Source organism: Prionailurus viverrinus, chromosome E1 (assembly GCF_022837055.1).
Source record: "Prionailurus viverrinus isolate Anna chromosome E1, UM_Priviv_1.0, whole genome shotgun sequence".
NCBI classification, from domain to species: Eukaryota; Metazoa; Chordata; class Mammalia; order Carnivora; family Felidae; genus Prionailurus; species Prionailurus viverrinus.
In genome coordinates this window covers 4,461,946-4,475,903 of record NC_062574.1, presented here as the reverse complement: position 1 = coordinate 4,475,903, position 13,958 = coordinate 4,461,946, and the positions used below count along the sequence as shown (strand labels likewise).

The following is a 13,958-nucleotide window of genomic DNA, read 5'->3' as shown; positions in this document are numbered from 1 at the left end:
AGCCACCCAGGCGCCCCCATAATGCGTTTGTAGTAAGTGAGCAGAGGTGTCGGGCACTGTATGGGCACCGGGCAAGGGGCTGCAGTGCCATGGCAAGCAGGACCCACAGGGACGCTGGTGTCGTGAGTATACTTTGGGGTGAGGTGGCCTGGTGGAGTTAGACAGTCAGCGGGCAGACATAAATAATCAAGAGACATAGCCACAATCACGTGATTGCGCATGACTAACTGGTGGCTTCTTTAGGTGGAATGTTCCGGGAGGGCTTCTCTGAGGAGATGACTTAAAAAAAAAATTTTTTTTTAATGTTTATTTTATTTTTGAGAGAGAAAGATCACGAGCTGGGGAGGAGCAGAGAGAGAGAGAGAGAGAGGGAGACACGGAATCTGAAGCAGGCTCCAGGCTCTGAGCTGTCAACACAGAGCTCGACAGGGGGCTCGAACTCATGAGCCGTGAGATCATGACTTGAACTGAAGTTGGCAGCTTAACCGACTGAGCCACCCAGGCCCCCCTGAGGAGGTGGTGTTGAAGCTGACATGTAGACCAGCCATGGGAAGAGCTGGGAGAAGGGCTCTTTGGGCAGGAGTGACAGCGAGTGCCAAGGCCACGAGGAAGGGCCAAACCCGCCCCATCCAAGGAGCAGCTAGAACAGCACAGTCCGTAGAACTTTCCGCAGAGATGGGAATTCCGTATCTGGGCTGACCAATTGGCCACCAGCCGCACGGGATAGCCGATCACTTGAAACACGGTTAGTAAGACTTAGGAACAGAATTGCACGTTTTATTTTCATTTTGGCTGACTTAAATTTAACTTTCGGTAGCCACAGGAAGCTGGTGCCTTTTCTGTTGAACAGCACAGGGGCTAACGGTCCATGTGTCTGGAGAGAATCGTGTGAAGTAAGAGGAGATAGAGAGAGGCCAGACTTCATTGCTTCGTGCATTAGGCTACCTAGTCTGGGTTTCTTTTTTCTAACACGGCGCAAAGCCTTCGGATGGGCTTACTTGAAAGTTCACATGATGTGATTGATGTTTTAGAAGTTCACTCTGGCTGCCACGTTGAGAGTGAGTTGTAGGGGGGCGGGGTAAGGGTGGAACAGGAGGCCAGTTAGGTCCTCGTGAGGATCCGGGGAGAGCTGCTGGTACCTTGAACGGGGTGGCCACAGTGGAGCCGGAGAGACACGGACGGATTCCGTTGGAAGTGGATCCGGCAGGAGTGGACGGGGAGGGGATGGGGAAGGCGGGAGAATTTGCTAATCCTAGATTTGGGGCTCAAGCAGCCGGAGGGATCATGGCGCCATTTGTTAAAACGAGGTATGGAGAGCACGTGTTCTTTTGGTTTGCTTTGTTTTTGGAAGCGACGAATATAGGCTCTTTTAGGGGGTTGGTTAGAGGTGTCTCTTGAGCATCCGTGTAGAGACGGCAGGTAGCCAGGTGGTCATGGGGAGAGGTCAGAGCTAGAGAGAGGAAATCGAGGGTGGATAAAGCCAGGGGGGACAGACAGGGTCAGGCCACTGAAGAGAGTGCGTTTATGGAGAAGAGGGGGAGGGGCAGGAGACTCCTATCTCGTTTGAGCTGGAGCATCCGAGGAAGATCCAGAAAGACCACTTGAGAAATGTGAGGTGCCCATGGCAGCCAAGAGAAGTCATTCTCTTGGTTTCCAGAAGGAAGAAACGTCGAATGCTACTGATGGGCCAAGGACTCGAGAAGAATCCAAGGTCAGCAGCATGGAGGTCATGGGTGACCTTGGGAGAGCCGGCTCAGTGGAGGGAGTAGCAGAACATTGGGGCTAAGAAAGTAGAGGTCATGACCACAGGTACCTCTTTTGGGGAAAATATTTGCTGTGACCAGAAGCAAAGGAATGGGCGGGACCCGGAGGAGTGGGGATCAAGGGATATTTTTGTCTTTCTTTTTAAAGCTATGTGTTATGTGCTGATAGGTAGAAGGCAGGTAGTTTGCCTTTGATAGGAGGAGGGCCTTTTAGTCCCCATAATGGCGGGGTGGGGGGGAGGGACGGCTGCACATGTGAGCCCTGATGGAGTTTGGGCCAAGGGTTGATGAGCACTTACTGTCCAACTGCTCCTGTCTTTTTAAGTGAAGCGAGAGGCAAGACCGTTATCTGAGACAATAGGTAGTTGTCCCAGTGGTGGAAAACAGTCCACGGGGGTAGCTACAAGAGGACTGCCACATGGCCACATGGCTCGGATTGTGCTTCTCAAACTTGAACATGCAAATGGATCACCCAGGGATTTGTTACGATGCAGAGTCTGTTTTTTTCTTTTTTTTTTAATTAAAACATTTTTTTAATGTTTATTTTATTTTTGAGAGAGAGAGAGACAGAGCACAAGGGGAGGGGCAGACACACACACACACACACACACACACACACACACACACACACAGAATCTGAAGCAGGCTCTAGGCTCCAAGCTGTCGGGACAGAGCCTGACGCAGGGCTCGAACTCCCAAACAGTGAGATCATGACCTGAGCTGAAGTTGGAGGCTCAACCGACTGAGCCATCCAGGCGCCCCAGATTCTGGTTTCTGATGACGCTCCTAGGGCATGTTGATGACGCTGTCCTTGGGTCCCACTTTGAGTGAATGAGACTCCACAGTGCTTTTGCAATGAGAAGCTTAAGAAGACATGTGGTTCCCTGATGTGTCCCAGAGATGCCTAAGTCATTTGCCCATTGAACTTACACTTCAGGCAGAATTGAGCAAGAATTGAGTCCCTATTCGAGATTTGCGGCCGTCCATCGAAAGGCAGGTTCTTTTCAGCCTGCATGTCCATCAACCGATGATGGACAAAGAATACACGGTGTATGTACATATAATGGAATACTACTCAGAGATCAGAAAGAATGAAATCTTGTCATCTGCAATGACATGGATGGAACTAGAATGTATCACGCTAAGCGAAATAAGTCAGTCAGAGAAAGACAAATATCATATGATTTCACTCATATATGGAATTTAACGTACACAGCAGATGAACGTAATGGAAAATAATATAAAAACAGAGAGGGAGACAGACCATAAGAGACACTTAAATACAGAGAACAAACTGAGGATTAATGGAGGGGTGTTGGGTGCGGGGGGGATGGGCTAAATGGGTAAGGGGCATTAAGGAGGGCGCTTGTGGGGATGAGCACTGGGTGTTATATGTTAAGTGACGAATCACTAAAATTCTAATCCTGAAGTCATTATTATACTATATGTTAACTAACTTGGATGTAAATTAAAAAAAAAACAACAATAAATAAAAAATAAAAAGACACCTCACTGTAGATATAAAAAATAAATAAATAAATAAAAGGTTCTCCTCAATGTCAGACCTATCTGGGGGATCTTTTAAAAAAAGAACAGGGCCTGAGTATTTCGATTTTGATTGGGATTCTGAATTAAGGGATGTAGGGTAGATTCCCAGGGTTCCCTGTTTTTCAGAAGCTCCCCTGGTGATTCTAATGTTTATTCAGGCTTGAGAAACATAAAATACCAGGTCAAGGGGATGATCATGGGAGTAAGTGGCCAAGGTGGGGTGGAGGCGGGGAGGCCCCTAGGAGGTGCGGGCTCCTGTCTGTATAAACAACTTGAGTCACCCCAAGTCAGCATGCCGAGGCTGTTGTGGCTGTCTGATTTTACATAGTCCTTTGAAAGACATGCCGTGTCAGCCAGCAGGAGCAGTGTGCCCATCAGGCTCCCCTTCTGGAATCTTCATAGGATCCTGGGATGGCTCCTTGGGGCATCTGGTCTCCCTTACAGGGTTCGTGGGTTGGGGGACCCATTTGGGCGTGAGGAGGGAGTTGCTCAGATGGTTCTGCCAGTCCTTACTGGTCCTAGCCCTTTAGCCAGTTTCAGAGAAGATTCTCCAACAGAGGGGCCCCTTGAGTCCTACAGCCCGGTCATGAGCGAGGCTGGTTGCAAGGCTGAGAGCCCAAAATGTGATGAGGATGAATCGTCCCATTCAATTGCCCAAAGCGATGACAAGAATCACGATAGAAGCCAGGGCCCAAAGCATCTCTTCATGTGGCGAGGAACTAATGCCTCCACAGCCAGCAAAGGGCCTGAGGTCTTCCAACAGCTGTGCGATCAGATTTGGAAGTGGATCCTCTTCCAGTTGAGATGATCATGGGATCACGGGCACCTTGATCACGGCCGCGTGAGAAACCCCACTTGAGGCTCAGGGTCTGGGCAAACTGGACCCAGGTCTCTGATCTGCAGAAACCGAGGCGCTAAATGTTTGTTGTTTGAAGCCATTAAGTTTTGGATTGATTTGTTATGTGACGCTATATAACACACAGAAGGGGCCAAGGCCGCATCGCCAGAAGGTTCCGTCTCTTTACTTTCCTGTCTGCTGCTTCATTTTCTGCCTTAGCGACCTCTTCAGAAGGATTCTACACTCTTGGTGATCCTTAAAAAAATAATAATAAATTAATTTAAAAAGTAAGAAGAAGAAAGAAATCAATGAGTGGGTAGCTTTCAAATGGAGCCTGGGGTCGCCTGGTTGGGTGGCCGCGACAGCCCCATCCCAAAATGGTCACTGGCAGGATGTGGAAGTGAAGGGATCCTTGACGTCGGCCTGGGTGCGATTTGACGGGGAATCCAGATGGTCCGTGTCGTGGAAGTCAGTGGAAAAGCCTCGAGGCCTGAAGGCCAAGGCTTTGGGGAGACCAGAGGCAGCGAGGGCTGCAAAGAAACCGATGGGGAGGGGTGTTCCCGGTTTTACCTGCGTGTGAGAGCATTCGCATCCACATCCGAGCGGAGACAGTACCGAGGGATCACGCTGGCGAGGACATCAAAGCAGGCACGGGGACACCATCCTTTTGTGTAGGCTGGCGGCAAGATTTTGATCACGCGTGCTAATGGGAGGCAGGGTGGCGGGCTGGGCTAGGCAGACAATGAAATTAACCCTCGAAAAAGCCAAGGCTGCAAGGAGCCCCATAAATCACCGCGATTCAACTGTCTGTCAAACCTGAGTAATTCCTCCTGTAAGTCTTTTTTCCACCAGCAGTTTCCGGTTCCTCCTCCTGAGGCTTTAGGACTCCCCAGCGAGGAGGCAAATAAATGGATCTCCGCCTCCCGCTTTCTTCTCTCTCTTTGCCTTCTTGGTCTCCTGTGTAGGCGCTCAGGAGCTGGCCTCATGAGCTAAGAGCATTCCTCATGCCCAGCAGGAGAGAAGAGAAAACTCCTGGCCCTTCTCTGTCCCTGTCGTATGCTTCTTGAGGGGAAGTGGAGGTGGGCGGTCTCCAGTGAGTCTGGGGAGGAAGTGAGCTGATCGTGCTCTGGGGTTTGGGGTATGTTAGGTTTAAGAGAGTCCAGCACTGGGGAGGAGGGCCGGGCAAAGGGCCCTGTGTACCCTGGCATGCTTAGCTGGTGCGCCCAGGGTGGCCAGTTTTGCGGGAGTCACAGAGGCACAGCTCTCTTCCCGATTCAGTGTTGTGTGCATGGGCACATTTCCACTTTTGTACGGGGCTCCGCCCGTGTGGGATCACTCTCCCATCTCACCGGGCAGGCGGAGTGTTAGAGGATTCAGCTTGTGCGTGACCATCCCACTTGGCCGCTTCTGCAAGAATCCCGGCGGTGAGGGGTGGGGGGAATACGATGGAGGAGCAGGTCCGGAAGCGTCTCTTCCTCCGTGCCAGGCATAGAAAGCGATCTGCCACACCCACCCCAGGGCCTTGGAACATGCCTCTCGGATCACTTGACCCCGTGACCGTGTTTAAACTTTTCAGGCCAGACGGACGTACAGAGTGTCTGTCTGCTTGGCAGAGAAGCCAGCGTCGACGGCAGAGACCTCGCAGGGCCACACGGAATGAGTTCCTTCGTGGGGATGAGCGCATCCTGACTCTGTGGCCGGCTGGTCGGGCGGGTGCTGTTTGAAAACAGAGGTGCGGCAGAGGGAGGGCTGGACGGCGCATCCCCGGCTCCCGCTGGGTTTCCCATGACTCACCGAGGTGCTGGACAAGCTTCGGAGACTTGTTGCGCAAGCGCCAGGAGACATGCAGAGGAGGTCGTGGGAGCACTGTGCGGACAGGTGCACGTCCCGGACCTAGCGCTCGCCTTCACGCCCGTGGCCACAGCACGGTCCCTCAGCTTTTTTGGTCATTTGTATTCAGGAGGCGGTGAGTTGCTGGCACAGTGGCTGGCGGGGGAGGGGGACGAGTCTGTGTGACCCCGGTGCCTCCTCGAATGCCACCGTGTTCTCTTCCCCCCTCGGACCTTGGGGTGAGAAGGCCTGGCCCACCTTAGAAATCTTCCTTTCTGCTTGGTGCCTGGGTCACCTGATGGCCCTGCCCTCCTCTTGGGTCCATTCTTTGCAGGGAGGGCTGTCCTACCTGTGGGGGGTGGGTGGGGAGTTGTGGTTTTAGTGTCTGCCTCCCTGGCCAGCCTAGTCCTGGGGTGGGGGTGCGGGTGGGGGGGTCCCTGTGCGTCCCTCTCCTCCAGTTCACGTCTTCTAGCAGCTCTTTTGCCCAGTCACCCAGTGGAGCCCCCCAGGGAGGAGAAGGGGGCAGCGTGAGGTGAAGGGAAGCGTCCTGACGGGAGACGGGGACTCCCTAGGGTCTCGCTGGTGGCAGGAAGTGGGTCCAGTGCACGTTTGTATCCGCCTTCCTCCCTGCCCCGAGCGAGGGCTGGAGTTGCTAAGCACGGGCCTGCTGTGTCCGCCTGCAGATCCGACCTGAGGCACGGAGCCCGAGTGCGTTTTTACAGTGCTGAGGTCACGGGTTGGCAAAAACTTGGAAAGCAGAGCAGCCTGGACCACGGAGCTCGTGGAGCCCACGGCCTGGCGTTTGCACGTGTGCCCTGGACAGCCTTGAACCAGTTTCACCTGACTTACACGCCCGGCGGGTTCTGGGTATCCCAGGGAGCACAGCCTGTGGGGGATCGGGACCCGGCAGAGCCTGGGGTGTCTGAGCACCTGTGCTCTGCCCTCTCCCTCCGGTTCCGGGAAGGAAGTATTTATGGAGCACCTCGTGGGCACGATGCAGAGAGGACATTGGTGGCCGCTTTGGCTTGTGGGCCAGTGGGGGAGGCCAGCCGTAAGCAGGCATCTGCAGGCAATGTGTGCAGGGCATCACAGAGGCTCAGAATAGGGGGACGAGCAGGACGGGGGGGCACCTGGGTTGCCTCGAGTCGCTTGAGTGTCTGACTCCTCGTCTTGGCTCAGGTCGTGATCTCAGTCTGTGAGTTCAAGCCCCGCATTGGGCTCTGAGCTGACAGTGCAGAGTCTCCTTGAGATTCTCTCTCTCCCTTTCTCTCTCTCTTTCTCTCTCTGCCTCTTCCTCACTTTCTCTCTTTGGAACAGAGGTTCCAAAGGGATGCTCGGGAATCAAATCGGGGAGCTTGCTTCCGTACTGTTTGTTTTGTTTTGATTTAGAAGATGTTTGGTCTGGCCCGGCCGAGGGATGGGCAGAGAGGTAAGATGATGAGGGAAGGAAGTTGTTTCTTCTGATAGGACCTGTTCTATTGCCGGGGTTAAAAACCAGCTCAGCGCTGCTGAAGCAAAGGAGGGAACGTTGGGACTCCCCTGTCCCTCTCCATTAGCTCCGAAGGTGTCAGGATATGTGGTTTCTCACTGCACCTGCATTGCTGTTCCCACCCCTTAGGCCGACCTCGTGTTGAGGACTCCGGCAGGGGTGCCTGGGGGGCTCAGTCGGTTAAGCGTCCGACTCTTAGTTTTGTTTCAGGTCATGATCTCACGGTTTCATGAGTTCGAGCCTCGCATCGGGCTCTGCACTGACAGCATGGAATCGTGGAATCTGGTTGGGAGTCTCTGTCTCCCTCTCTCTTTGCTCCTCCCCTACTCACTCTCTCTCTCTGTCTCTCTCAAAATAAGTAAATAAGCTAAAGAAAAAAAGAAAAGACTCCCCTGAGAATGGAGAGGTGTGGCTCCCCTTGGGAAAACAATGGGGTGCCAGCACCCTAACAAGGAGACTGGGGGATGGGCAGGCAGGATCAACACGCGTTCACCACTGGTTCCCGAGAACGTGAAAGAGCCAGGAAGGATTTGTGGCTTTTGTTTTGCGTGACAGAGGTGGTTTTGAGTAGGTGGATGCCGTCCTGGCGAACGGAAGAGGGGCGACGTGGGGGGAGAAAGTTTGGAGAGATCTTAGCGGTTGAATAGATAGGACCTGGGAAGTCCCTTCCTCACCCTCCTCCCAGATGTGATGCTTTCTTTATTTTTACTTCCTCTGCTCCCCAGCCGGTCACTGACACCTGGGTGGTGGGAACCCAGCTGGGTGTGGGTACCGAAGGGATTGTTTCTCAAGGACTTGCTTCCCACCGAGGGTTAAAGTGAACAAGCCGTACGAAACTCATGGTCTCTAAAGGCCACGTTGGAGGTGATTGAGTATGGGGAGTCGGATATGAAATGGAAACATTGAAGAGGGCTGATTTGGGGTTGGGCTTCTGGGGGCTGGGAATACATACATACATAATATACGCATATATTTATATAGATGGGAGGGAGTGGTTGGGGAATGGAATTTGGTTTTGGACATGTTGCATTTGAGATGTCAGTGGCCTGTGTCTTTGAGGAAGAGTGTGGTTGATCCCATGAGTGGGGCCCGTGGAGGGACTGGGGAGTGATCCAGAGAGAGGGGGGCAGGCACAGAATCCGAAGGAGGCTCCAGGCTCCTGGCTGTCAGCACAGAGCCCCGTGCGGGGGCTCGAACTCATGAACCGCAAGATCATGACCTGAGCCGAAGTCGGATGCTTAACCGACGGAGCCCCCCAGGCGCCCCTACAGTGAGCATTTGCCCAAGTCAGCCTGCCAACACCTGCGTGTCACAGTGCCCCTTGGGATAAAAGTGACTCCCTGGTCAAATAATGTTGAACCTTGAACAAACGAATATTCGTTCGTTCTTTCACCACCTTTTTATTGAGCACCTGTTACACGTTAGGTTGGAGGTGCCCGGTGTTTCTAGCAAAAGCCTCTTCTTTCACCGCTCAGGTTCTCTGAGGGAAAGCAGACGATGAAATAACTAGGTGATGTGCTTTCGGGCTCGTGAGGTACTGTTTTCCCGTCGCAGAGCAGAGGGCAGTGGGAGGTGATGTTTTAGATGGTGTTGACAGGAAGGCTCTGTGGTCCCTGATATTTAAACAGACCCAAGTAAGATGAAGAAGACGCAAGGAAAGAGTGTTGCAGGGGGAGGAAAGGTCCACGCACATGGGCCGAGAGGCGGACATACGCTTGACCCCCCCGTCGTGTCTGGAATAGAGGGAGGGAGAGACGGGGAGATCATTCAGGTCGCTGTGGACACGGGCTTTTTACTCTGCGGAAGATGGGGATCCACTGTGGAGATTTGAAGCAGGACGTGATTTTTTTTTTTTAAATTTTTAATGTTTGTTTATTTTTGAGCGAGAGAGACAGAGTGCAAGCAGGGGAGGGGCAGAGAGAGAGAGAGACAGAGAGACAGAGAGAGAGAGAGAATCCGAAGCAGGCTCCAGGCTCCGAGCTGTCCGCACAGAGCCTGATGCGGGGCTCGAACTCACGGACCGGGAGATCGTGACCTGGCTGAAGTCGGACGCTTAACCGACTGCGCCACCCAGGCGCCCCTTTATTTATTTTTTTTAAAGATTTATCTTTCTTTAAGAAATATTTTTCCTTTTATTGAAGTACGGTTGGGACACGATGTTCCACGAGTTACGGCGAACAGCAGAGCGATCTGTCAGTGCCGTTAGAACACCACTGACTGCATTCCCCACGCAGTGGCTTTCATCCCCGGGACTTACTCGTTTCATAACTGGAAGCCGGGACCTGCCCCCCGCCCCCTTCCCCTTGCTTTCTCTGCCCTGTGTTCACTTCATTTGCCGCTCTAGGTGTCTGGTCCAGGAAGAGGGAGCGTGGGGACGTGGATTCTCTTTCTCCAGGCCTGGTGGTGACAGGGAAGCCTCATTTTGTGCTCCCTCCGTCCTGCCACCCTTTTTCCCTGCTCCAGTGTGGGGCCGGCTAGACTTGACTTTCCTCCTCTGGATTCGGTGCCCCCCTCCCTCCCAACTCGGGAAGCAGCCACTGCACGGGTCGGACGGCAGCTTGCCCCGCGTCATTAGGGATGATTTACTTCTCTGGCGGAGACCCCGGCCTGCCAGTCCACACGGACCGCACGCTGAACTTGTGGAACAGCGTTTTGCAGTGCGCGCTGCTGGAGCCGCCCTCTGGCTGGGCCCGCACAGGCGCTGGTGACGCAGCCAGGGGCCAAGGCACTTTGTGCAGCGGGGAGGTGCTTGGGCTGCCCCTTCCTGAACCCCTCATCGCCGCTCAGAGTCCTGCAAGGTCCGAACCAGGAGAGATGTTTGCCAGCAGCCGGGCGGCCTGGGGTCCTCATACTCCCCTTCCCTCCCTCGGGCAACTGTCCCCCCAGTGCTCCAGGCACTGTCTGTGGCCACACGGGCTCCCTAGTTTATTCTCTCCCTCCCTCCCTTCCCCTCTCCTCCCTCTCCCCTCCCGCATCTTTTCTGAAGCACCACAAGTGTTTTACCCCCTTTTGTGTACCGGAACCATCCCCGATGAGATCGTACCTTCCAGCTCTGCTGCTGGGGGGCTTCAGGGTTTCACCCTCCCTCCTCTTCCTGAACCCACGCCCCCCCCCCCCCCCCCCAACAGGCTGATGCCATTTTTAGTTTTCAGTAACTTTCTTTATGGAGGATTCTCAAGATCCCGTGGGTTTGAGCACCCGAAGGGCCCTGGAATCTAGCTCGGATTCCATTTCTCTGCAGCCAGAGGGCCGCAGGGTGAAATCTCCCCGCAGAGACCCCCTCATGGCCAGCCTGAGCCCTTGAGGCATGTGGAGTCTGTCTTCTTTATAATGGTGAAGGCTTCCCAAATGTTTGAGGAAGCTGTTCAGAAAGCCCTCTCCATTCATTCATTCATTCATTCATTCCACATGAGTCAGAGAAGCTTTATTGATTTTCTTCGGTATGTTTGCAAGGTGTGTCTGCTGGGACCTGTGGGTAGTGTAGACACCCAGTGTGGACACTTGGCCCTCTGCGTCCCAGGGGCTTACACGTTTGTGTCCTGGCTGGGACAGACACGGGCCATGTTCCAGCCTACACCGAGGTGGTGGTGGTGATGGGTGCCCCTCCGAACGCATCCTGGTCTGGCACCCAGTCACTGCCCCCATGCCCCGGGAGAGGGCTTCCTGCTTAGCAGAGATTGGGGTAGTTTGGGTGCACAGCCCTCTTGGGGACGCCAGGCTGAGCTCGCTCAGAACCCTGGGCAGGTGGCATATCTCCGTCCCCTGGAGTCTCCTTCTCTGACGGGTTTTCCCTTTTGGGTTTTCCCCATGCACACCCGAGCCTTGGGATCAACTCTCAAGAAACTAAGTGGGAACTCAGTGGGAACACAGGTTTCCCATTTGCTTAGAGGAAAAAAAAGGTAATGTTTTGCGTAACCGCTGGGATTTATGGGCCCTTAGCTGGTACCTGCTGATGCCCCACGGAGGTCCTCTGTGGAACTCATCTGGGAGCTTGGAAGCCACGTCTGGTGGTCCAGCGTGTTCTCGTGGATCTTCCTCTCGCTGGGGTCTCTCTGGCATCTGTGCTCTGTCCCTTACTGCCCTGTCAACCTTTGTCCTCTGACGGTGACTTGGCTAGCCCTGATGTGTTATTCCCAGGAACGAGTGGTCACGCAGTGTCCCAGAAGTCTCCTTTTTGCCCTCTCTACGGTTCTGTGTGATGGAGCCTGAGTCCAGCCGGGGTGATGCCTGGTCCACACAGCAGGATCTCTCAGGATTGTTTTCATCCACACTCCACTCTTCAGGATGTATTCACAAGCTTTGGTGTGAAGTCAGAACACTTAACCTGCCAGCGATTTGTGTGGGTTCCAACAGCCTCTGCAACCCACGTGCATCCCTTTTCCTGTCACCTTTAATTCCCTGTCCTCCGCTTTTGCTCAGACTCGGTCGCCATCCCCTCCGCCCGTGTCCAGAGCCCGGGACGAGCCCAGGTTCCTCACGATGGTTTCGTAGCAGGGGCCGCTCCGGGTAGCGTAAATTTTGTGCCAAGGCAGAAGAGACAGGATCGCTGCTCTCCCAGCCTCGCAGGGACCCTCGGAGACCCTGCCTCCCTCCCAGATAGTGTCAGTGCCAGAGTGCACACATTCCAGGCTGATTAGCTAATGACTTTGGACCGGGCTAGTGCGATGCCAAAAGTGTGATTCACTCAGTTGCAGGTAGGGACAACGGTGAGCATGCTCCGTTGCCATGGGGACGTGAACACCGATTCATCTCCAAGCAGAAAGAATTCACTGCCACTCCTCTGGGATGTGGACGTCTCCCACACCGCTCCCCTGGGCACTCTGCTCTCCCTCGGGCTGCGGTGCACCCCTTCCCCCTGCCCCCACCCCGTGTCCGCCATCCGCTGTCGCTCCCTCCTGGTGGGCGCCCTGGTCCCCCGGGTGCAGCAGACACCCCTCGCTGCTCTGTGGGTTCAGCCACCATCTAGCCACACCTCCGATGCCTCGTCTGAAGCCCCAGTGACCGGGTTGTACTCGACCGAATGCTTTCTTGAGGTGCGGCCCTGTGACGAGGTGACAAGGGCGAGGCTTTAAAGTTGGACAGATGTGGCTCAGGTTTCTGTCGTCATTCATGAGCTCTGTAGCCTTGGGAAAATGTTTTTCTTCCTCCTCCGTGTCCTCCTAGGGAAATTGGGGCAGTCCCTACCTTACCGGGCTGCAGGAGGACGAGACCGAAGCGTGTCAGAGCGCTTGGCCCATCGCTCCGCGTTCGCTTTCGTTCTGTCTCTTCTGTGTCTCAACAGCCCAGGGGGCTCCAGGGATCGGCGTTGGGACATCCTGTGAAGCCGGCTGGGAGGCCAGCACAACCAGGGACGGTTGTCCGGAATGCAGAACTCCGGGCCGCGCGCCCTGTCCGCCTTGCGCCGCTTGGGTGTTCTTGGGTCGCAGACTCCAGAAACGGATTCTGGCTGACATAAAAAGCAAAGCAGAAGCCATGGGAGAGATGCTGCGGCTCGCAGAGTGGGCAGGGGGCTGGGGGAGCCTGAACACCCAACAGACACCGAGGTGCTCGCTTGTTGGAGGCCCTGCAGGAAGGGGTGGCGGGGACGGTGTCAGAGCAGAAGTTAGCGTGGTTGGGTGTGCTTGGTGGTGACAGACGAAGCCCATCCATCTCTCAGGAGGTCGGCCCAGAGCCTGGTGGTGAGCGTGGGCCACACGCACCTGTGTCCCTTGAAAGACCCCTTCGGATTTGGAACGGATGAGCTGGTCCCGGGATTCCCAGTCTTGCAGAAAAAGCACCCGGTGCGTCGGGGGGTGGGGAGAGAACTCCCTACACGGAGCGGGGTGCTGTCCAGATGGGTCGTGACCTCACTGGACCCCGTGGTTTCTTGTTCCTTTTGGTTTTTTAGTGTTTGTTTATTTTTGAGAGGGAGAGGGAGAGAGAGAATCCTAAACAGGCTGCCTACTGTCAGCACAGAGCTGACAGTCGTGAGATCGCGACCTGAGCCCAAGTCAAGAGTCGGGCGCTTAACCGACGGAGCCCCCCCGGGCACCCCCGGACCCTGTGGTTTCTAATAGGACTTCTCTGATGACAGGGAGGAAATACGAATGAGTGTTACTGGGCTTTGTAGCCCTTATTCTCCCCCTGAAACCTGCTCACTGGTATGTGTCGTCAATAACCAAAGTTTCCTCAGATTCAGTCAATTTTGCATGAAATTTGTCCACAGAAAATTACGGAGATTCTAACAAACACGTAGTAGTTTTAAAATCAGCTTTACTGAGCGGTAATTTGCGGTCAAGAAGAATTTACCCATGTTACCTGTACAGGTCAGTGACTTGACAAATGTAAACAGTCATGTGACTGCCAAAGCATAGGGCATCTTTCCAGAATGTTCTCTCTTGTCCATGTGCAGGCAGTTTCTCTCCTGTCCTCCTCATCTCCTCGGGTCACTCTGGAATCTGGCTTCTTTTGCACAGGGTAATAGTTGAGATTTACCCATATTTTTGTATCA

At 54.2% G+C, this 13,958-nt stretch overlaps 1 protein-coding gene across 4 annotated transcripts in view; it reads left to right on the top strand.

The window, feature by feature from the left end:
* GAS7 (growth arrest specific 7) overlaps positions 1–13,958 on the top strand; it is a 214,705-nt gene that overhangs the window by 67,818 nt on the left and 132,929 nt on the right. The window lies entirely within an intron of this gene.